The 26,268-nt window shown below is 42.5% G+C and overlaps 1 protein-coding gene across 2 annotated transcripts in view; it reads right to left on the bottom strand.

The window, feature by feature from the left end:
• LOC136878916 (protein FAM184A) overlaps positions 1-26,268 on the bottom strand; it is a 442,374-nt gene that overhangs the window by 255,484 nt on the left and 160,622 nt on the right. The window lies entirely within an intron of this gene.

Here is a 26,268-nt window from a genome sequence, read left to right as displayed (position 1 = left end):
CTTTGACCCCCAAGGTTACTGTTGACACGTCGCATATTGACGGTAATGATTCTATGGGATAATATGGTAGAACACTTCATATGATATAATTGCAGCTCGTGTGGCCTGTTAATAAAGCCTGATACGTAAGGAAGATTTATTTTTTTTCTCCATTTAATTTGTGGCCATTTGCTGCGCTATGCGAAGAAGCATAATAGCCCTTTGTAAAGGGAGCTGTGAGAGCGCAAGATGTAGGGTACGGAGTCTGGCAGTGTTTGTTTACATTTTTTTGTGGTATGGGCAAGGCTCTGCCGAGACAGTAGAGGTTAACGTCCGGTCGGCCCACTGCGAGGGGGTTGGCACAGCCATCTTTGTATTGCCCGGGGGAAGGTCGTCTTTTCCTTTGGCAGAGAAGCTTTTTGGAGACACTTTTGCTTCATTCATTTGAACGTCTACCTCCTATCCTTTTTTTGTTGTTTCTGCTTTCTTGTGGTTGCGCATTACTCTTAAGGTATCCTGCACGATGTAATTGTTATGAGAGCCCATCTCTTCACACAAAGGTCTGCTTGGTGGACGTAAATATGTAATTGAGGGCGCTAGAGTAGGTTATCTGAGTTTATTTTTATTTACTTATTGTGCTGCTAATTTTTGTGTATATAAATATCCCGGTGTGGAAGGAAACTTTCATGATAGCGGTAATCTCTGCGGGTATCCTTAATTCTACCATTATATCATTTTATGTCGCAGACAGGGATGCAGTTTCCATGTGGGAGAACACATCCGGTTTTTTTGGTTCACAGATCGACAAACTTCAGCATAACGTCATCATCCAGATTGTATTTTCTTTGTTTTCTTTTTAATTTGTAGATGTGAGCCTTTGGCGCACTTATTTTGGCACTACAGGTGCAATCCTTGTAATTAACTTGTGTTGTGAATACAAACTTATGCTCAAAATTATGATTACAGCGAAAGTGTTCCTCATTTCGTAGTTTACGTAGTATATGAGTTCCCCATGATCCTCTCGTCATAAGAACCCAAAGTATCGACCATTTCTGCCGACTGTAGCTGAGCTGGTGCCCGTATGCAAGAACAGAAGAGCAGGTAGGTATCATCCTGCAGTATTAATGTGCCCTGTAGGGTATAATTGTATTTACTTCAGGTTTAATAGTCAAGTAGTCAGACGAAATAATGTGGGATCACTAAATGCCAAGTTTCATTTCAAAAAATATTTTTCAAAATTAAGTATATTTCATGTTACTTATTAATACTGCTCATGGTTTCATGTATTTCTGAGATTTATTTGATTTGAATATGTGTGAAAATGTTTAAGTGTTTTTTTAAATATATTTTGGGTTTCAAAATCACCAACAAAAAAGAACCCGAGCTCCTTCGACCCGACTTTTACAGACAGGCTGGGTGCAAGAGGATTAAACAATTTAATAACTCATTAATTCTTCAATTTACAAAGCTTGTAAAACCCATGCATCGTATAATGGCAATAAGGCAACTTAGGACTAAATAGAGAGAAAATATGATGGTAAAAAGTAAATAGTCCGCCTCTGTGGTGTAGTGGTTAGTGTGATTAGCTGCCACCCCTGGAGGCCGGGTTCGATTCCCGGCTCTGCCACGAAATTTGAAAAGTGGTACGAGGGCTGGAACGGGGTCCACTCAGCCTCGGGAGGTCAATTGACTAGAGGTGGGTTCGATTCCCACCTCAACCATCCTGGAAGTGGTTTTCCGTGGTTTCCCACTTCTCCTGCAGACAAATGTCGGGAAGGTACCCAACTTAATGCCACGGCCACTTCCTTCCCTCTTCCTTGTTTATCCCTTCCAATCTTCACGTCCCCCCACAAGGCCCGTTTTCAGCATAGCGGGTGAGGCCACCTGGGCGAGGTAGGGCCTACTGGTCATCCTCCCCAGTTGTATCCTCCGACACAAAGTCTCACCCTCCAGGACACTGCCCTTGAGGCGATAGAGGTGGGATCCCTTGCTGAGTCCGAGGGATAAACCAACCCTGGAGGGTAAACATATTAAGAAGAAAATGAAATAAATAATCGTATGACCTCAACCACCTTATACAGACATTTTAATATGACGCCATCAATATTGCCTGCGCGTCAATATCGACGTTCTATTTTACAATACCACATGGTAGAGGAACGGATCTGTGTTGGGTGAATTATGGTTGAGTGTTTGTCACATGCCGACATCGTAAGATATTTTTCTCCGCCCTTCAGAAATTCAACGACATCTTGATAATTTTAAATACTACCTCTTAGGATCCGGCGGGCGACATTCCACTACCGAATCGAAGAGGTATTTTGCGTGATACGTCCTCAAAATTGATGCTTTTCTGTGACCAGTTTGAAAATAAGATAGTAGAGGTGCTAAATTATACGCCCTTTATAAAGAGTTATTGTGAGTTCGCCTGTCCCCAGTAACGTCGATATTATTCCCGTGTGATGAGCACCGTGTATCACCTTTTTAAATTATATAAGTAACATTGAGAATGTCATCATATTTACTTGAGTGGAGTGCAATACTCTAACTTCGTTTGAATTTATCGTGGATCTACCTAAAGAAGTGGGACCCCAGATTTTCTATAACGAGTACGACCAATTCTGTGCTTATTTAAAGTACGTAGCAGTATTGTATTTAAAGTTAAGTAAGTTATTTAATTTTAAGTTTAAAAACTTCTCGTGTGCTAGTATTAAAGTGCACAAGTTAATCAATTACACATTGTACAAGTTCTGTTATCTCGTGTATTGAACGTATCATTCATAATTTTCAAGACAACTAGATCGTGAACCAAACTGCAGTCAACTTAATTTTCTACTGGCACTTTTTGAATCATCTTCAAGAATTCAATTGGAAATTACCTTATAAGTGCCAGCTTGTCTTAAAAGTCATTCATCATAAATATTTTGTAAACGTTATTACTCGTATCAAGCTATAATATTATCCTAGAGGCATATTAGGTAATTTCAGTGAGAGAGTAGCATACTTGTTTACTTATTATATTTTTGAAATGCATATTAGACACTTTTGTTGTTTTTCTCTGATAAGTGACTTATGTATCCCTTCCTCCAAATCCAGCGAGATGGCTATATGCGTTCTGGGTCACGTAGCTGTAAGCTTGTATTCAAACCCCACTATCGGTAGTCCTGAGTAAATGCTTGGTGTGTATTATAATTAAGGCCATCGTCGCCATAAGCATTGTATGCGTCGGTGCGACATAAAATAAATAGCAAGAGGTAGCCTTCCTCAGAAGCACAGTTGTAAGTGTGGCTAAGATAAGGCTAACATCGGAATTAGATTCTCGATTTATTTTAATTTTTTTTTTTTTTTTTTTTTTTTTTTTTTTTTACAATTTGCTTTGTGTCACTCCGCCTAAGATAGAGCTTATGGACGTGATGGTTTAGGAAGCGAAGAAAGCGACCGTGACCTTAATTAAGGTACATCCTGGCGTGAAAATGGGAAACCACGGAAAACCATCTTCAGGACTGCCTATAGTGGGGTTCGAAGCCACTATCTCCCGAATGCAAGCTGATAGTTACAAGACCCAAACCGCACAGTCACTTGCTCGGTGACTGATTCTCGTATCTTCGAACACGTTCCTGGACAATTTCAATTGTGGTTATTTAAATTTTATTTGAATTTGTGTTTAATGGGAAGTCTATCTTCTTGGCGGCCAATATCTATTTTCTTGTTTGTACGAAAACAATGCCAATCCTAGGAGATCTTGAAGAGGAACATAACATCGGCTCCCAAGTAAGATCTTAAATTAGGCTTGAAGATTATGCGAAGTGTGAGGAGATTAAAGAGTGAATGTTTAATTAATCGTCTCTGAACGTTAAGTACGTGGCTGTTTAATGTTCAGTTAATTCATGGAAAGAATGAAGAATTTCTGAGCATCCTCCGAAATTTTGACTAAATAGTCCGAAATAACCGAATCCTATCTTCCGAAATTAGTTTTGGACCTGTTAACACTACCGTAGGGCCACTCTGATTTACAAGATCAATCTTTCCTTCATACGAGTAGGTTGATACCGCAGGTTGGTTGCGAGAGGAGAAGGGTGAGTTATTTCGGAAACTGTCGTCACATATGACTCCTCTGAGATCTCTTAGCGAGGTGAGCTTAAAATTAAGTCACTGGAGCTCTAATTTCAGAAGACTGTGGGTTCGTTCTTTAAGCATCAGTCATAGTTAAAATATACTGGTATTCCCAAAGTACTGTAGGAAGTACTAATACGGAGGTATGCGACTGATCTGCTTGCTGTACGCTCGAGAACTCGTTGAAACAATGCATCTACTACTCGATCACAAAAGAAGGTAATACCGTCGAAATCGGCTATAACGACTCTGAAGGAACCGCCAATCAATGGTCGTTATAGCCGATAGTCGCACAAACCGTTTTTACCTTTTTGTTGCTAAAAGTATTAAGTATATGTTTTAGGCTACACACTTACATGGTTAATTAACAGAATATTAAGTTAAAGCTACAAAAAACGTAACTGAAATAAGTACTGTACTTACAGTACAGTATTTGTGGAACGGGACTAACAATGAGAGGAATTTCACTGGCTTTCATTTGAACAACAGGTCCACTGGTAGGCACGGTATTTGTTCTTTGGTACCGGGCGAGTTGGCCGCGCGTGTAGAGGCGCGCGGCTGTGAGCTTGCATCCGGGAGATAGTAGGTTCGAATCCCACTATCGGCAGCCCTGAAAATGGTTTTCCGTGGTTTCCCATTTTCACACCAGGCAAATGCTGGGGCTGTACCTTAATTAAGGCCACGGCCGCTTCCTTCCAACTCCTAGGCCTTCGTCGCCATAAGACCTATCTGTGTCGGTGCGACGTAAAGCCCCTAGCAAAAACAAAATGTTCTTTGCTGCTTAAACGATCTAAGTAAAGATTCTTCACTATCTTTGTGCTCAGATGATCGGGCCCGCTTGATTATTTTAAATATTAGAAAAGAGACTGTATTTTCTCTCTGTTCTTCCAAGTTGTAGACATCGTCCAGTGAGATACACCCAATTCCCTCACGATGTTGACGTTTGTTTCCCCATTTTCCAATTGCCAAATTATGTGAGACCATTCTCCAATATTAAACACTTTCCTCTCCTTTTTCGTCGTCTTCACAGCGATGCTTCCCTTGACTATTTAACAAACAGACTGATTTGAAGTCTCCTATAACAAGCGTTACATTGTTTTCGGCAATCTCAAAATATGGGGGGGGGGGGGGAAAATGGACGTTATAGCCGATACATTTCTCCGAAAATGTGATAAAAATAACGTCGCTTTATACGATATGTCGTAATAAGCGACATCGTACTAGGCGATTTTGAAAATACAGTATTGATATAGGATTTAGACGGGACCGTTAGATTTCGCCGTTATATCCAGTAAACCATTAAACGCGATGTCGCAATAAACTGTTACTCACCTGATGTTCTTCGAAAGGTCTCGACACACGTACTTCTCACTTTAATTTTTGCAAGAAACTTCCAATGGTGTGGCTTTATGAAGCACTTTCAGGCGTCTTCGTTCAGAAAGATTTAAAGGTTGGAATATTCGGTGCTCATCATGTCATACGAACACACCAGCATGTGACGAAATCCTCAAATACACACAGGTTCTTTGTCTACATACATTTCTCGGTGTAACTAAGAGGAAACTGATTGTTGAATCGACTAAGTTTAACTCTTTCAGAAAATAGAACCGTATTAAATAACGATGAAGAAATAAGGAAGATAAGGATAAGGAAAATACGAAGAAATACGGAGAAATGGCCTTTGAAAAATCATAAGGAATTACGAAAAGGAAGATTCAATGTAAGAGGTGTTCAGAAGTGAACAAGAGTTGAGCAAAATAGGTCAGATAGAAAACAGTGAAGACAGATGTCTGGCACAAGTAATTGAGGCCTAGTGATCACCTGAAAGCTCTTGCGAGAGATGTTTCTGCGTAGAATATCTTGCATGTTAGATTCAGATACATGTCAGCCCGACTATGGGCCTGCAGTAAGAGAATAGAAAAAATGCTTCTTAACTGAAGAGGTTCATGTGAAGAGTATTGGTTCAATTTCCTTGTTAGGAAGTCAAATTAAGAAATTAGGCTAGCACATATGCAAAGATTCATGGCCTGGGGGTTCCTTCAGCCTACAATTGAAATAAGCACTAACCTTCACGTTCCTCTCATCTACAGTCCTTACGGGGCCTACAACGAAGATTGTTTTTCCTTTTGGTTTTATAAAGAGTGAAAATGCGATCAAAGTCACCACGAACTAGAATCATTGTAGAATTTAAATTAATTTGCTTTTTTACGATTTGCTTTACGTCGTACCGACATAGATATGTCTTATGGCGGCGATGGTATAGGAAAGGGCTAGGAATGGGAAAGAAGCGGCCGGGGCCTTAATTAAGGTACAGCCCCGCCATTTGCCGGGTGTGAAAATGGAAAACCACGGAAAATCATCTTCAGGTCTGCCGACAGTGGAGTGCGAACCCACTATCTCCCGGATGCAAGCTCACAGCTGCGCACCCCTAACCGCACGACCAACTCGCCCGGTAATGTAAATTAAATTTCACGGCTATGCACTGTAGTTTCAATGAAAAAATAGCTTCAAAGCGTAAAATCATCTTAAAGAGGTCGATACGATAGCAAAGACCTGAAAATGTGTGACCACCGGGTTAGAAACTGAATTCCCTCCACTTTCTGAATAGATGTGTTTACCAACTCAGGTATGACGATCAGCGAAAGTATCACATTCTCCTTTTCAAACATACAAAGTATCTATCGGACAAGGAATGATCGGCTATGAATCACGCTAAAGATCCGCCCAGAACACACTATCAGCCTTGCCAGAAACAGTCTTAATTTTTGAAATTAGTAAAAAGGGGGCTAACAGGAGCGCTTTCTTTAAAGTGATTGCCATCCTAAGTGAGCTACAGTGTATGCACTATTTAGATGTTCTTGTTGTTTTCTTAAAACATTTATTATGTAGTGGTTTACAATCAAACAACATTTAGTCAGTTTTGAGTTTCTGACATTTTTACACTGCCGTATATTATTTTTTGCGCTCTATTCTCTGATGATATCCACTGAGTCGATGAGTTCATGTTGGTTACTGAATTTTTCTCTCAAGAGAGGAATTTCTTTATAATAAAATACACTAATAATATTTCAGGTACAGTTAGATACCGTGACAATGCCATCTGAAATATTGTTACAAGATGTGTGTGAAAAGTACAGTGAATGAACCGATATCGCAATGGCAACGTGTGGTAACACTGCGTGCATGGGCATGTAAACAGAGAGGCATGTCGAGAAGCGGCACGTAGTGTTGAACACACGGAGCTGAAACAGGTTAGTCTGCTGCAGCCAATCGATCGTAGTGCGTGTGAAGACTTGTGCCATAGTAGAATGGAACAGCGCATAAACCTTCAGTTTTGTTACAGATTGGAAAAACGGCGACGGATACGTATACGATAACGGTAAACGTGTACGAAACAGAAGACGTAAGCAGAGAATGTGTTTACGGTTGGTTCAAACGGTTTCGGCATGGTCAGGAAACATTTAATGATGCGCCACGTCTAGGACGTCCACCGTACTCTCCGGGTCTGGCACCTGCAGGCTTCTTTTTGTTTCCCCGCTTCAAGCGAATTCTGAAAGGCACACATTGTGCTGATATACCGGACATCCAAAGACGTGTGACATCAGTTCTTCGATCGGTTCCAAAAGACACCTTCGCGGGCGGTTGCCAGCAGCTGTATACACGTTGTCGAAAGCGTATTGTAGCCAATGGAGAGAACTTTGAAGACCACTAAAAGCATTTTGTTTGTAACTTTAGGCACACTTTGTATTATTATTATTATTATTATTATTATTATTATCATCATCATCTGTTTACCCTCCAGGTTCGGCTTTTCCCTCGGACTCAGCGAGGGATCCCACCTCTACCGCCTCAAGGGCAGTGTCCTGGAGCTTCAGACTCTTGGTCGGGAGATACAACTGGGGAGAATGACCAGTACCTCGCCCAGGTGGCCTCACCTGCTATGCTGAACAGGGGCCTTGTGGAGGGATGGGAAGATTGGAAGGGATAGACAAGGAAGAGGGAAGGAAGCGGCCGTGGCCTTAAGTTAGGTACCATCCCGGCATTCGCCTGGAGGAGAAGTGGGGAAACCACGGAAAACCACTTCGAGGATGGCTGAGGTGGGAATAGAACCCACCTCTACTCAGTTGACCTCCCGAGGCTGAGTGGACCCCGTTCCAGCCCTCGTACCACTTTTCAAATTTTCGTGGCAGAGCCGGGAATCGAACCCGGACCTCCGGGGGTGGCAGCTAATCACGCTAACCACTACACCACAGAGGCGGACTATTATTATTATTATTATTATTATTATTATTATTATTATTATTATTATTATTATTATTATTATTATTATTGGCGCTGCACTCCAACTCGGTCCCATTTCCGATGCACATCGCAGATCGTCCATTGCCTCAGCCCCATGATTTCTAAGTAAGCACATCAACTCAGTCCAGCATGAGAACCAAATATCGTCGTTGCGCCTTGAAATACCGTAACGTGACAATGTTGAGGGGATAAATGCTGACCCGCAGCACATTTATCATCTAAGGCCTCTAGAATTTCTGCGCACTTTTTAGCGATAGATTTACACCCTAGTGCTGAATCGGTCGACTTCGGTTATCTTTGAGATTCGTACTGGCAACCTTTGAAACACAAACTAAGAATCGCTGTGCGACATCTGGAGTACACTTTAAGTACTCGTACTGTTGTTGTTTACACAGCAAAGCCAAACTATAGAATTCATGCTAGGAACACGTTTCGCATCGGGAAATGTTATATAGTATTATATATTGTGTGTGTGACACAGTTGTTGGCGTAAGATAAGAAAGGTTTAGAAAATTCATATCGATCGATCATATTATCGATTCAATTCAGATTTCATTTCCATTCAGTTGGCAGTATTACTGGAACCGGCAGTGTTCCCTTCTTACTCCTCAATCGAGTACAAAAATCTATCACTAAAAAGTGCGCGTACAATACATACGACCCAATCTGCAGTAGGCTGGCTCGCTCTGCTCTGAACACACTCGTAAGCATGGTTCCTTCATTTAATAACTTTCAAAAAAATAGGAATTAAACTGACTTTGTTGTAACTGAAGTCGATACGAAAGATAAAATATTGAGCTAAAAAGTGCTTATTATAAAAAAAAAAAAGATTAGTTGCTTTACGTCGCACCGACACAGATAGTTCTTATGGCGACGATGTGACAGGAAAGGCCTAGAAATGGGAAGGAAACTGCCGTGACCTTAATTAAGGTACAGCCCCAGCATTTGCCTGGTGTGAAAATGGGAAACCACGGGAAACCATCTTCAAGGCTGCCGACAGTGGGATTCGAACCCACTATCTCCCGGATGCAAGCTCACAGCTGCGCGCTCCTAACTGCACGGCCAACTCGCCCGGTCCATTCGATTTTAGAAACTTTTTACGAATGGATATATCCATTGTCAATGAACTGCTCGACGACAAATCGGCCCGAGTTGCACAACCATGCTACACACGACCCCACTTGCAGAGTGTCGCGATAGTGAGCTGGGAGATTGTGTGGTCGTCTCGACCAACCACCCGACATGGGCTGTTTCGGCCCGACCGGTCCCTGCAGATCGAGCCCAGCAGATTGGGTCATGTGTAGAGGCTTTTATAAGGAAACCCAACTGTTAGTCTCCGATTTGATTGAGATTTTGTACAACGATTTCAGTAGGAATGCTTTATTCAGCCGTATCAAAATTAGATGCTCACTCGTATATTTAGCTCCTGTTCTGGGGTGTCAAAGTCTGCTCATTTAAGCACCGCGTAGACAGGAGTGAACGGCTGCAGACAGGTAGAGGTGGGGAAGTAATATTTGTATGAGAGGGAAAAGGTGAGACCGTGACACATCAACTGGCCGGCTACCTGCTTCCCGCCGCTCACTCCTGCCTGTGTGGTGCTTAAATGAGCAAATTTTGCCAACCCAAAACAGGTGTTAAATATACGACTGTGCATCTAAATTTGATAAGGCTGAAGAAAGCATTCCTATTGAAGTCGCTGTACCATATCTCAATCAGATCGGAGACTTACAGACAGAACGGTTTCCTCGTTAGAAATGAAAATTCTTTGATATAGTTCATGCAAAACTGAACCTTGGATGACAGAGCCTTTCTAGTCAGAGTTCTAAGTTGAAATATTATCACATGCCGGTTTTTCTAAGCGGAACCACGATATGTTGATATATGCCCTTGGTGCAGGCTCTAAAAGCATTTTTTTTTTTTTTTTTTTTTTTGCAAGTTACAACTTTACGTCACACTGGCACAGATAGGTCTTACGGCAACGACGGGACAGGAAAGGGCTAGAAGTGCTAAGGAAGCGTCCGTGGCCTTAATTAAGGTACAGCCGCAGCATTTGCCTGGTGTGAAAATGGGAAATCACACGGAAAACCATCCTTAGCACTGCCGACGGTGGAATTCGAACCCACTATATCCCGAATGAAAGCTCAGAGCTACACGACCCTAACAGCACGCCCAATTCGTTCGGTTTAAGAAATGTATTGTAGTCTATTATTTATTTGATGTTTTCGTAGAGGATAAAGAAGAGATCATATGAAGTGTTAATGAAATTTCTCGGAATGTGTTGTGCAGTCGTTAGACCTGGGAACCACTCACGCAGTCCTAAACGCAACATATGAATGTCAGTGACCCCCAATGGGAAACCACGGAAAACCATCTTCAGGGCTACCGACAACGGGGTTTAAACCGACTATCTCCCGCATACTGGATACTGGCCGCACTTCAGCGACTGAAGCTATCGAGCTCGGCAAAGCATATCTCAAGAGCAGGGAAAAGAAGATGTCAAAAAGAATAGGAGCCAGTACACAACCTTGCTTTACGTCGCTGCTCTCAGGGAAGGCATCCGAACTCCTTTCAATGAAGAAGGCAGTTGCTTGCATGTTCTCGTGGAAAAAGGATCATTTCGAGTAGTCTAGGAGAGCAACCGGTCTTCTGAAACAACTTGAACAGTTTACTCCTGTTGACTGGGTCAAGGCTTTCACCAGTAATCTACGAACGCGAATGAAGAGTGGTCTAAGCCTCTTGCGGCGGCTATTATTATTATTATTATTATTATTATTATTATTATTATTATTATTATTATTATTATTATTATTATTATTATTATTATTATTATGCCACTTTTCCCCACACCTGTGGGGTCGTGGGTGTGAAATGTGCCGCACATCTAGATTTGGCACTGTTTTACGGCCGGATGCTCTTCCTGTCGCCAACCCGGTTCGGAGGGATGTAATCAGTAATTACTACTACGTGTTTATGTGGTGGTTGGTACTGTGGTGCGTTGTGTGAATATGGAGAGAAGATTGTTAGGGCAAACACAAAATCCCAGTCCCCGAACCAGAAGAATTAATCAGACGCAATTAAAACCCCGTCGCGGCCAGGAATCGAATCCGGGACCCTCCAAACCGACGGCGTCAACAATGACCATTCACTCAAGGAGTCGGACAATAATAATAATAATAATAATAATAATAATAATAATAATAATAATAATAATAATGTCCGCCTCTGTGGTGTAGTGGTTAGCGTGATTAGCTGCCACCCCCGGAGGCCCGGGTTCGATTCCCGGCTCTGCCACGAAATTTGAAACGTGGTATGAGGGCTGGAACGGGGTCCACTCAGCCTCGGGAGGTCAACTGAGTAGAGGTGGGTTCGATTCCCACCTCAGCCATCCTGGAAGTGGTTTTCCGTGGTTTCCCACTTCTCCTCCAGGCGAATGCCGGGATGGTACCTAACTTAAGGCCACGGCCGCTTCCTTCCCTCTTCCTTGCCTATCCCTTCCAATCTTCCCATCCCTCCACAAGGCCCCTGGTCAGCATAGCAGGTGAGGCCGCCTGGGCGAGGTACTGGTCATACTCCCCAGTTGCATCCCCCGACCAAGAGTCTGAAGCTCCAGGACACTGCCCTTGAGGCGGTAGAGGTGGATCCCTCGCTAAGTCCGAGGGAAGAACCGAACCTGGAGGGTAAACAGATTATGATGATGATGATGATAATAATAATAATAATAATAATAATAATAATAATAATAATAATAAATAAATAAATAAATAAATAAATAAATAAATAAATAAATACATACAGAAGTCACCTCTGTTTTTCTTTGTTTAACGTTTAACTAATCGTTTATAGTTTTCCGGAGATATAGGTTAGGACTGCGAAGGTAACAACTGTGGCCCTATTTAAGATAAAGCCCAGCATCTTGAAATAATGGGAAAAAATCTTCAAGGCTGCTTGCGATAAGAATCAAACCTAACATCTCTGGAACATAAGCTTACAGCTACAAGAGGCCAATTCATTCGGTAAATTCCTTAATTCTTCTTCTTCTTCTTCTTCTTAATCTGTTTATCGTCCAGGGTTGGCGTTTCCCTCGGACTTAGCGAGGGATCCCACCTCTACCGCCTCAAGGGCAGTGTCCTGGAGCGTCAGACATCGGGTCGGGGATACAACTGGGGAGAATGACCAGTACCTCGCCCAAGCGGCCGCACCTGCTATGCTGAACAGGGGCCTTGGTGGGGGATGGGAAGATTGGAATGGATAGACAAGGAAGAGGGAAGGAAGCGGCCGTGGCCTTAAGTTAGGTACCATCCCGGCATTTGCCTGGAGGAGAAGTGGGAAACCACGGAAAACCACTTCCAGGATGGCTGAGATGGGAATCGAACCCACCTCTACTCAGTTGACCTTCCGAGGCTGAGTGGACCCCGTTCCAGCCCTCATACCACATTTCAAATTTCGTGGCAGAGCCGGGAATCGAACCCGGACCTCCGGGGGTGGCAGCTAATCACACTAACCACTACACCACAGAGGCGGACCTTAATTCTTAATTTTTGAAGATAAAGTATGGCAGCAGAGATAGCATTTTTTTAAAATAAACAAATCATATTTGCTCTAGAAACCAGATAGTAAACGTGCAGTACTACAGTTGGCCGCCGTCAATGCAGGCTTGCGTGCGTAAAGACAATGGATGTTGATTTATCAATCGACTCGCGTGCCAGCGCATGCCTTCACCTACACAGGGCAATACAAACGTTCGTTTGTCACCTAATTCCAGTTCTGTTCTATTACTGTGCTATGACAAACTGCTGGGAAATCTAGAGTATGTTATTCAGTCATTGGAGGCGGTAGAACTCGAAGACATTTCTCATAAGAAGGTATACCACACCCGTCTCAAAATACATAAAATTCCTCAAATGAAGGAAAAAACTTATGCATCAGTACCAAACTATCCAGGGCTCTTTTTCTGAGAGGAAATGTCTTGGTACTCACCATGTAGGCAGTAGCCCTCCTCGCTCCCTCCCCCCCTCACTTTTCGAAGAAATCATTACATTCCATTTTAGCTAGCTGAAACTAGAAATTATAGGAATTGTTTAAAAAAAGTCAATTTGTACAAGCCCTGTTGTCTTACCAGCTAATTCTTTCCTTCATTATCTTTAACTATTATCATCATCATCATCATCATCTGTTTACCCTCCAGGTTCGGTTTTTCCCTCGGACTTAGCGAGGGATCCCACCTCTACCGCCTCAAGGGCAGTGTCCTGGAGCTTCAGACTCTTGGTCGGGGGATACAACTGGGGAGTATGACCAGTACCTCGCCCAGGCGGCCTCACCTGCTATGCTGAACAGGGGCCTTGTGGAGGGATGGGAAGATTGGAAGAGATAGGCAAGGAAGAGGGAAGGAAGCGGCCGTGGCCTTAAGTTAGGTACCATCCCGGCATTCGCCTGGAGGAGAAGTGGGAAACCACGGAAAACCACTTCCAGAATGGCTGAGGTGGGAATCGAACCCACCTCTACTCAGTTGACCTCCCGAGGCTGAGTGGACCCCGTTCCAGCCCTCGTACCACTTTTCAAATTTCGTGGCAGAGCCGGGAATCGAACCCGGGCCTCCGGGGGTGGCAGCTAATCACGCTAACCACTACACCACAGAGGCGGCACTCTTTAACTATTAACAGAATTATTTGCGGAAATACGTTCGTCGCGGCTAACCGATTTGTATAGCACCATAGCAAGTAGTGGAGACTTTGCATGTGCTGTGAGGAAGCGTAGTAGGGATATATATATATATATATATATATATATATATATATATATATATATATATACAGTATATACAGGGTGAAGCGAAATTCGCGCACTCGGGAGTCGCAGCGCGACTCCTCACATGCCAGCAATAAAAAAATGTCTCTCACAAAATTTCGTCCTGCGAGTATATCCGGCAGAAAAAGGACGTTGAAGAGTGGCAGTCTGGCAACACTGTAACCACATATAGTGTAACTACCTGTGTCAGCACATATTAGTCGTGCTGTACAGTTGGTGCAGTGGGTAGAGTTTTGGGTTAGCATGCAGGAGGTCGAGGGGGTCGATCCTGGTTTGAGGAGTATGTTTTTTATTTCGGAAATGTAGTCCAGGTGGTATGGTATCTGGCATCTTAATCGCCAACAGCGATTGCAGCGGGTCCTCTAGAAACCATTTGCACTTACATACTACGATCCTAGAAATGCACGAACATTCGTTTTCATTGGTCAGCTTTGAAAAACGCCCTTTCCACGTCGTGGGCGTGAATTTATTCGCACCACTTCATCTACTAGATGCGTTACAACGTGTTCAGCGTTATTAAACTTTGTAAATGTGACCTAGTCCGCCTCTGTGGTGTAGTGGTTAGCGTGATTAGCTGCCACCCCCGGAGGTCCGGGTTCGATTCCCGGCTCTGCCACGAAATTTTAAAGTGGTACGAGGGCTGGAACGGGATCCACTCAGCCTCGGGAGGTCAAGTGAGTAGGGGTGGGTTTGATTCCTACTTCAGCTATCCTGGAAGTGGTTTTTCGTGGTTTCCCGCTTCTCCTCCATTAATGCCGGAATGGTACCTAACTTAGGCCGCGTGCACACCGAGCGCGCTTCGCATAGTGTGTCGCGTGTTGCTCAACGCTAAGCGTCACGCTAAGCATAACTAGTGCTTTGTTCGTAATCCAGGTGTTCACACCGTCCGCGCTCTGCTGCGCTGAACGCCTATCTTACAGCTAAGCGAAGCGCCAGACAACGCGCAGTGTTGGTTAATTGCTTAGCGTTACCTAGATGGTTCTGAATCTATGGAAGAAGAAACTATTCATGCAGTGTTTCAAAGAGAAGAAATATGTAACCCAAGACACAGAAACTATAAAAATGTAACTGTTTTGCAAAATAAGTGGACTTAAGTATCTACAACAGTTGTGTCGCATTCCTACAGTAAACATATACAGTAATATTACTTCTACTGTCACACTTTACTGGGCTTAGCATTGTGACATGATGAAATTGGGTATGGATTTTAGTGCGGAAGTGTCCAAGGAGAAGTTCGGCTTGCCAGGTGCAGGTCTTTTGAATTGACTCCCGTAGATGACCTGCATCATGATGAGGATGAAATGATTATAAATACACACATACACCCAGCCCCCGTGCCAATGCAATTTACTAATTATGATTACAATTCCCGACTCTGCCTGGAATCGAACCCGGGACTCTGTGACCAAAGGCCAGTACGGTAACCATTTAGCCATGTAGCCGGACACTTTGTGACAAAGTGCATAGAATCTCCCAGACTCTGTCATATCGGTTTATAATTTTGCCAATGGACGGTGGTACTCTGCAGGATAGTAGTGGGCTTGGAAGTAAATATTTCTGTTTATTAATTATATTTGTCACACATTTACTCTATTTTTGTTACGATGATTGTGTATGCTAATTGTAACAATATTGCAAAATAATATTTATAATTACTATATAAAGAGCGCGATTTAGCCGGAAATTTAATTTCCACGTGTTTGCTTCACGGTGCTCCTAGATAATTCGGAAAATTGAATTTCTCCCAATACTTCTCTGCTACTTGACGCTACATTTCAGTTGCAGGGTTTGGAAGGTCAAAGGTATTTTTTGTCATTCTTAAGTAATCATAAAATTTATCGCGATAAAGTCTTGCATCTCTGTGCAAACGATGGAATTCTCTGAAAGTACCGTAATTCGTTCTTCATTAAATTCATGAACCCACTTTCGATTCTTTTTCCTAATTTTCAATTTTAGGTAACTGTTATCCATCAGTAAACTGTTTCTAGTGTACTTGGATAACGGCATTAGTTTGTGACGACCCTAAAACGCCTCGCACCAAACTAAGTTGAGAGCACAGCGTAGAGTTTTCGGTGTGAACAGCAAGCACGCCTTGCGCTATGCATAGCATTTCACGCTACACGCGACACACTATGCGAAGCGCGCTCGGTGTGCACGCGGCCTTAAGGCCAAGGCCGCTTCCTTCCCGCTTCCTTGTCTATCGCTTCCAATCTCCCCATTCCTCCACCCCCCCCCCCCCCGCAAGGCCCCTGTTCAGCATAGCAGGTGAGGTCGCCTGGGCGAGGTACTGGTCATCCTCCCCAGTTGTATCTCCCGACCCAGAGTCTTACGCTCCGGGACACTGCCCTTGAAGCGGTAGAGCTGGGATCCCTCGCTGAGTCAGAGGGAAAATCGACCCTGGAGGGTAAACGGATAAAGAAGAAGGAGAAATATGCTTAATTTTTATTTTACACTCTGACGTAATTGACTTTTTCCCATTCTCAAAAGAGTACGGAAACTTTATAGAGCTGTAATTATTTTTCATCATCATCATCATCTGTTTACCCTCCAGGGTCGGCTTTTCCCTCGGACTTAGCGAGGGATCCCACCTCTACCGCCTTAAGGGCAGTGTCCTGGAGCTTCAGACTCTTGGTCGGGGAATACAACTGAGGAGTGTGACCAGTACCTCGCCCAGGCGGCCTCACCTGCTATGCTGAACAGGGGCCTTGTGGAGGGATGGGAAGATTGGAAGGGATAGGCAAGGAAGAGGGAAGGAAGCGGCCGTGGCATTAAGTTAGGTACCATCCCGGCATTCGCCTGGAGGAGAGGTGGAAAACCACGGAAAACCACTTCCAGGATGGCTGAGGTGGGAATCGAACCCACCTCTACTCAGTTGACCTCCCGAGGCTGAGTGGACCCCGTTCCAGCCCTCGTACCACTTTTCAAATTTCGTGGCAGAGCCGGGAATCGAACCCGGGCCTCCGGGGGGGGGGTGGCAGCTAATCACGCTAACCACTACACCACAGAGGAGGAGTGTAATTATTTTTCGCTTTGTTTTATTAGAAATAGTCTCCGACTGGTTGAACTCCGCTTCACAGCGGATAGTCAGAGTGATTATGAAGCGGCGAACACCAAGTTTAACATTGTTGATTTGTTTCTCAGCGTGATTACAGTACTGTGGTTTCGTACCCATCTAAACTATAATATGGCGTCTCTGCATTCTCATCTCAAGTAATCGACCGCATCACCAAGTTGACTAATGTAGGTTAGACAGATAAATATCGCGATATATCACAGTAACTTATACCATAAGGTTCGTATTGCCTTCCAGTGCGCGACCCGACGACCATGTTTACGACTGGTAGTAAATTCACCGTCCGCCTCTGTGGTGTAGTGGTTAGTGTGATTAGCTGCCACCCCCGGAGGCCCGGGTTCGATTCCCGCCTCTGCCACGAAATTTGAAAAGTGGTACGAGGGCTGGAACGGGGTCCACTCAGCCTCGGGAGGTCAACTGAGTAGAGGTGGGTTCGATTCACACCTCAGCCATCCTGGAAGTGGTTTTCCGTGGTTTCCCACTTCTCCTCCAGGCAAATGCCGGGATGGTACCTAACTTAAGGCCACGGCCGCTTCCTTCCCTCTTCCTTGTCTATCCCTTCCAATCTTCCCATCCCCCACCAAGGCTCCTGTTCAGTATAGCATCACCTGCCGCCTGGGCGAGGTACTGATCATTCTCCCCAGTTGTATCCCCCGATCCGATGTCTGAAGCTCCAGGACACTGCCCTTGAGGCGGTAGAGGTGGGATCCCTCGCTAAGTCTGAGGGAAAAGCCAACTCTGGACAATAAACAGATTAAGTAAGTAAGTAAGTAAATTCACCACAGTATGACATAAAATATTGAACGCAACAACGTTTACGTTACTTGTTTCGAAATTCTGTCGGATGCAAACATCTCGCTCGTAATGTAAAATATAATTTTATGTGGCTGTTGAGTATATCACTTTTACGTGACTGTTGTTATCGGGATCATAACCACGGGACCTCCAGTTTTATGTGAAATCCGAACCACATCAACTTAATTTTTTTCGATTAATTTAATAAAACCCTCAAAGACATTGACCAGGAATCTAAACCCATCACCTTGGACATAAACTTTTATAATAATTAAAGTAGATAGTGGGATGTAAAACCAATAACATCCTTCTTCTTATTTAGTATTCATCCTAATCGGCTGCGGGATCCACTACAACATTATTATTATTATTATTATTATTATTATTATTATTATTATTATTATTATTATTATTATTATCATCATCATCATTATCTGTTTACCCTCCAAGTTCGGTTTTTCCCTCGGACTTAGCGAGGGATCCCACCTCTACCGCCTCAAGGGCAGTGTCCTGGAGCTTCAGACTCTTGGTCGGGGGATACAACTGGGGAGTATGACCAGTACCTCGCCCAGGCGGCCTCACCTGCTATGCTGAACAGGGGCCTTGCGGAGGGATGGGAAGATTGGAAGGGATAGGCAAGGAAGAGGGAAGGAAGCGGCCGTGGCCTTAAGTTAGGTACCATCCCGGCATTCGCCTGGAGGAGAAGTGGGAAACCACGGAAAACCACTTCCAGGATGGCTGAGGTGGGAATCGAACCCACCTCTACTCAGTTGACCTCCCGAGGCTGAGTGGACCCCGTTCCAGCCCTCGTACCACTTTTTCAAATTTCGTGGCAGAGCCGGGAATCGAACCCGGGCCTCCGGGGGTGGCAGCTAATCACGCTAACCACTACACCACAGAGGCGGTCTCGCTCGTAATGTAAAATATAATTTTATGTGGCTGTTGAGTATATCACTTTTACGTGACTGTTGTTATCGGGATCATAACCACGGGACCTCAGGTTTTATGTGAAATCCGAACCACATCAACTTAATTTTTTTCGATTAATTTAATAAAACCCTCAAGGGCATTGACCAGGAATCTAAACCCATCACCTTGGACATAACCTTTTATAATAATTAAAGTAGATAGTGGGATGTAAAACCAATAACATCCTTCTTCTTATTTAGTATTCATCCTAATCGGCTGCGGGATCCACTACAACATTATTATTATTATTATTATTATTATTATTATTATTATTATTATTATTATTATTATTATTATTATTATTATTATTGTCGCCATGGCTAAACGGTTAGGGTGTTGGCCTTTTGTCACAGGGGTTCCGGGTTCGATTCCCGGCAGGGTCGGGAATTTTAACCATAATTGGTTAATTCCCATGGCACGGGGACTGGGTGTATGTGTCGTTTTCATAGTTGATTTCACCTCATCATCACGACGCGCAGGTCGCCTACGGGAGTCAAATTAGAAGACCTGCACCTGGCGAGCCGAAGTCCTCGGACACATCCCGGCACTAAAAGCCACACGCCATTTCATTTTATTATTATTATTATTATTATTATTATTATTATTATTATTATTATTATTATTATTATTATTATTTATTTATTTATTTATTTATTTATTTATTTATTCACTGGGTACATCGAGGACCACGTTAAGTCTTGTTATATTTGGCAATTGGCAGTGAACTTTCCTTTCATTTGAGTCCAGAATCCACTCATTCTTTCTAAGTGGGCCTGCTTGCGTTCCTGTGTCCAAGGGACACCGTGTCTTCTTTTCGCTTGTTTGTCTCGGTTAGCCCGTTCGTCACTAACTTTTTACGGAAAAGACCTCTGTCAAAGGTGCCTTCTGGTTTCATTTGTAGCACTTGAAGGTCTTCTTTGGTGTTTCTAAACCAAGTCATCGTGGTTTTAGGTTTTGAACCAAAGAAGTGAAAGATATGTTTGGTCAACCTGTTTCCGTCCATTCGTTTGAGGTGACCATACAGTCGTGGCCACTGTGTGCTGATCGTGTCTATAATTCTCTTTTTGTTATAGACTTCCTTGTTGTTTTTTTTTTTTGGTGGATGCCATTCTTGTATTCTACGCTCCTTTTTCTTCAGTTTTTGAAGGAGTCCTTTATTGGCATTTAGGGATACGGTTTCGGCTGCATACATAACTACTGGCTTCACAACCGTTTCATAGTGATGTATCTTAGTGTTTTGAGAAAGGCATTTTTTTGTTGTAGATCGTACGTGACGTTTGGTAAGCTATTTCAAGTTTGCGTATTCGTTTCCTAAGTGTTTCCTCCTCCAGTCCATTTTTTATTATGATCTCGCCCAGCTACTTACATTTTTCTACTCGGCTGATGTCCCCGTATTTCGTATAATAATAATAAATAATAATAATAATAATAATAATAATAATAATAATAATAATAATAATAATAATAATAATAATAAATTCTTCTTGTAAATAGCGCATTTATGGTGAGAAATAGTGTTTACAGTACCCTTTACTTCTGGTTTGCGCTGGAAACAATTTTGTTACTTTCATTGATCTGTCTCAGTCGCATCCTAGGCTTTAACAATATGAAAGTTACTGAGGTATGAGCAGTACTATTAATGACATTCCTTATGCAGCCAGTCCCTGCAATGAATGGTGTGAAAGTGTCACTCATAGGGTCTGTTGGCATATGCATTTCAGTGGGCCTGGAATATGTAATAGCAATTACTAGCTCGGTGAGGAATGCATCGGAAAACTAGCACATTCCTTATTTCCCTAGTCTGCCTCGTCAGTGACACCTGGACTGTCTGTAACAGCTGATGGTGGAGTTGTTTGAGATCCAAGCAGCCTTTCGGCTGAGGAATCAGCAACGTCCTGAAAATCGATAGTCTTTTTACTATACTTTACGTCGCACCGACACACTTATGGTGACGATATGATAGGAAAGGCCTAGGAGTGGGAAAGAAGCGGACATGGCCGTAATTAAGGTATAGACCCAGCATTTGCCTGGTGTGACAATGGGAAAGCACGGAAAACCATATTCAGGGCTGCCGACAGTGGGGTTCGAACCCACTATCTCCCGGATATAAGCTCACAGCTGTGCGCCCCTAACCGCACGGCCAACTCGCCCGGTAAAATCGATTACCATGGGTAACGCAGCTTCAGCTTGATAATGCTATTAACTCAACAAGTTGATCTTTAACTGTGGAATACAATCTATCGACGAAACTCACTTTAGTTTGTTGGAAAGGGACGGCTTCTCAGACAGACGGTCTGGAAGCTAAGCCCTTAGTAATTGACTACTTTAAGCAAGCCGTGTCTGGCTTCACCATTCCTACATGGCTTCCAGTCGTTGGCTTAAGACTGGGTGAGACTTATTCTTCTCTAATATTTCACCTGTATGTTACATGGCCAGGTACCATCCTCAAGTTCTTATATGGTGTAGAGTCATGTCATGACTGATCTTAACGAAGGCAGTGCATTTTGGAACGTGGAACTAAAGCAAGAAGTTGAACATTTTACAATAAATTACTCGCAGCAAAAGCTGTTAAAGAACGGAGTACATTTAGACAATTGGCAGCAGAATAGTCCGGCTCCGTGACTAACAAGTTAGCGTGCTGGCCTTGCGCCCAAGGGGTCCTGAGTTTGATTACTGCTGGGTCGGAAATTTAACCTTCGTTTGTTGTTTCCTATAGCTCGGAACTGGAAGTTTGTGTTGTCTTAGATTTTCAACCCATCCTCACAGAGGCGGAGATCTCCTATGCGCGTCAATGATAAAGATTTGCACCAGGTCACTCGCTATCATTATTATTATTATTATTATTATTATTATTATTATTATTATTATTATTATTATTATTATTATTATCATTATTATTATTATTATCCTGATCCTTGGCTTATGATGAGCACTGATGCCTTCGATTCAGGGATTCCTGGGTTCGATTGCCGGACGGGTTGGGGATTTTAATGACTTATGATTAGTTCTTCTCCCTTAGAGACTGGTTGGTTTGTTCCAACATATTTCTCTTCATATACATACAACACTTCACTAGCAACCACTACAGAAACATAGGGATAGCGTCAGGAAGCGCATCTGACCGTAAAACAGGGCCAAATCTCCGTGTACGACACAGTTCGCACTCTACCCTACCAGGTTAGTGGGTAAATTGATAGATTATTATTATTATTATTATTATTATTATTATTATTATTATTATTATTATTATTATTATTATTGTTGTTGTTGTTGTTGTTGTTTTCTCAACTTTGTGCCCAACAAAGGAGCGCGCTAGAATTTATTTAGCAGATTAATTTGCTTTCTTCTCTTCCCAGGATCTTTTCATGCTCTTTTTCTTTCGTTCTTCCCTCCATGTAGTGTTGGTTCTCATCTTGGGGTTTTCAGAAAAATGACAAAATGATGTTTGTTCACCAACGTTCTTTGCTAGTTGCTTTACGTCGCACCGACACAGATAGGTCTTATAGCAACGATGGGACAGGGAAGGGCTAGGAGTGGAAAGGAAGCGGCCGTGGCCTTAATTAAGGTACAGTCCCAGCATTTTCCTGGTGTGAAAATGGGAAACCACGGAAAACCATCTTCAGGGCTGCCGACAGTGGGGTTCGAACCTACTATCTCCCGAACACTGGATACTGGCCGCACTTAAGCGACTGCAGTTATCGAGCTCGGTCATCAACGTTCTAAACCTAGGACTTTCACCTCACCTAAAATTTCACCTGTTATGCTGATTTGTTGAAGGTCTTTTTCAATTTCGTTTATCCAATTATTCTTGACTTTTAGTGAGGAGGCATAATAAAAATAATTTTAGTAAGTCTTTCATTGTCCATTCTTTGAATGGGCCTAAAATTTCAGTCGTCTTTTGCTAATAGCATCTCAGAATGCTGGTATAATTCAGGAAACTTTTCATCCACACTCCTTCTATGCACACTGGGCCAAGTTTTTTTAAAGATTTAGTTAGTGGTCTGCCTCCAATGATCAAGGTTTCTGATGCGTATTATGCTTCAGGCTTAATTACAGCCTCACAGCGTTATGGTGTTTTAATTTAGCGTTCCGAGATATTGACGCTTCTGTTGTACCTGTTCCATATTATTATTATTATTATTATTATTATTATTATTATTATTATTATTATTATTATTCGAAACTAGTAGGGCTACTAACAACTTCAATGCGAAACGTTTAGCTTGCGGCTGTCACAGAAAATAGAGAGATGGGTAATCTGCTTAGTCAATACTATGACTATTAAAATTTATTTACATTTCACACTTTAAAATATATAGTACATGTTTCGAGAAGTATGTTAATTCTCTTCTTCAGCAATATAGGTTAAAATTCATATACGAGGCACGTCCAGAAAGTAAGTTCCGTTTCAATTTATCTCCGCTGCAGCGCTGCGATCGCAGTTCCGCACATGCACGGTAGACGCTCTGTATCAAGGAGAAGAAGCGTGTGCCATTTTGAGATCGCTGTCAGCCACGTACGCTTTGTTGTGCTTGTTTACAATGTCGGTGTTGATTGAAAATCCCGCCGCTTGTGAAATCAGATCTGTGATTCGTTTTCTGAATGTTAGGAAAGTGAAACCAATTGAAATTTATCGGCAAATTTGCGAAGTTTACGGACAAAATGCGATGAGTGATTCAATGGTGAGAAGGTGGGTCCGACAGTTCAATGAAGGACGTAATGACGTGCACGATGAAGAACGAAATGGGCGTCCATCTTTGGTTACAGAAGAACTGGTTCACGCGATTGATGACAAGATCCGGGAAAACCGCAAGTTTACAATTAGTGCTCTAGCTATGGAATTTCCCCAAATCTCACGATCACTAATTCATAAATTTGTTACCGAAAAACTGAAATTTCGTAAACTTTGCTCATCTTGGCTACCAAAGATTCTTACTGAGCAACACAAAACAAAACGGATGGGTAGTGCACTTCAGTTTTTAACCCGTTATAATGAAGGCGGCGAAGGATTTCTGACACAGATAGTCACAGGAGATGAAACTTGGGTTTCTTACGACACCCCTGAAAGTAAGCGGCAATCAATGGAATGGAGGCACAGTTCATCCCCAGCAACGGTTAAGCCGAAACAAATCTTCACACCTCGAAAAATGATGTGCACAGTGTTCTGGGACTGCAAAGGCATCTTACTCATTGATTTCTTACCGCGTGGTCAAACAATGAAAGCAGATGTTTATTGCGAGACACTTAGGAAATTGCGCCGCGCAATACAGAATAAGGGGCGAGGATTGCTGTCAAAGGGTGTTGTTTTCCTTCACGACCACACACTGCAAATGTGACGAAAAACCTCCTACAGGGATTTGACTGGGACGTGTTTGACCATCCTCCGTACAGCCCTGACCTAGCTCCTAGCGACTTTCATCTGTTCTTACATCTCAAGTCTTTCCTTGGCGGTCAACACTTCAAGAGTGACGAAGAGCTGAAAGAAAATGTTTCCAGCTGGTTGAAGACACAGGCGGCAAACTTCTATGAAGAAGGTATACAAAAACTTGTGCCTCGCTATGACAAATGCCTGCAAAATTTCGGCAGTAGTTTAAGAGTTGTAGAATTTTGTGCAATAAATAATTTTTCTGTATCTGTACACAATTTAGTTTTATTACCAAACGGAACTTACTTTCTGGACGTACTTAGTATGTATTTACATTAAGGCCTAGTGAAACAGGGGGTAAGGGGGCTCTAGGAAAACTAAAATTGGAACGTATACAATATAACATTAAGCATTGACAAATAATGGTATGGAAGGAAAGTCCATCTTGTCATCTCCATATAAGCTCGACATTTGGGGTGCGTCTGTGTAGATAAAATGTTAATCACTGTCAACCTGGCAGCACAATCATCTATTTCCTGAAGGAAACGGCTTGACCACATGTTTTACACACCACTTTATATTATTTTTAATATGATCCTATTCGATTTCGAAAAGGGAGTATTGGATTAAGAAGGACACATTTGATGTCATATCGCAACAGTGCTTAACATTTTATCTACTCACCCCAAATCTCGAGTTTATATGGAGATGACAAGATGGACTTTACTTCCATACCATTATTTATCAACATTGTATATGTTACAGTTTTAGTTTTCTTAGAGCGGTCCCCGCTGTTTCATTAGGTCTTAATGTAAATACATGAATTTTAACCTATATAACTGAAGAAGGGAATTAACGTATTTCTCGAAACATGTATTATATATTCTAAGGTGTGAAATGTAAATTAATTTTATACATAGTATTGACTAGGCGGATTACCCATCTCTCTATTTCCTGTGATTAAATCAATACGGACCCAACAATGGCCATTATGGTCAAGATTATTAATAATTGCGGCTGTCAGGAAATCCCAGAACGGTTAGATGTATTTTATGGGTTTATTATTCGGTTGCAGAGACAGTGCAACCAAGTACGCATGTAGTCTCATGAGGGGGTTGAGTATTCATCACTCTACGTTTGAAAACATAATCAGTAGCATAAAAGACTCAGTCAGCATCCTACATCACCATCTGTATTACGCATAGGTCACGGCATTGTACAAATTCTGATTCATGCTATTCACAATATTGTTGTGGGTCATTTTGTTCTATACAGTAGTGGGTTTCTAATAATTTGGCAGTGGCGTGCACTGAACTCCTGCTACCCCAGCGCTGCTGGGGTAAAGAATTTTGTATTTACTTTTTCTTATTATTCCTTATAACACATTTTATACAGTTTTAAAACTGCAAACAGCTAAGTGAAGCCAAGTACAGTTCTCTCGACAATCCGCTCGCTCTACAACCAGTTCAGCTCTGTCCAGCGAGCTGGATTTCTTTGCCGGAGCGAAAGAGTTACCCCAGCGAAATTCAAGTGGCTGTGTTGACGGATGCGTTTCAGGCCTCCTTGTCCTGGGTAGCCGCAGTGTGGGCTGTGGTCCTCCCTCGAGAATCACACCGTCTTACGGCAACAGACCAGCTAGCTTGGGTAAGGTATGTTAGTTACAATAGTTAACACTCGAAGTGTTCAGCGCCACGCATCAGACGCTTCAAGAAAAAATATCAATTATGTTAACAGTATAGACACTTGCAAATAAAACTAGAGCTATTTTATGAAGTCAACTGTAATAAAAGTATATATTTTATTTTTGGATTTCGGCATGTATAAAAGTTTTGGAATTATTCATTGATGGCACGTGTAATGGAATTAT

The sequence above is a fragment of the Anabrus simplex genome, chromosome 8 (genome assembly GCF_040414725.1).
Source record: "Anabrus simplex isolate iqAnaSimp1 chromosome 8, ASM4041472v1, whole genome shotgun sequence".
NCBI lineage: Eukaryota > Metazoa > Arthropoda > Insecta > Orthoptera > Tettigoniidae > Anabrus > Anabrus simplex.
The sequence above is the reverse complement of the archived record's forward strand: the minus strand, read 5'-3'. Positions and strand labels throughout refer to the sequence as shown.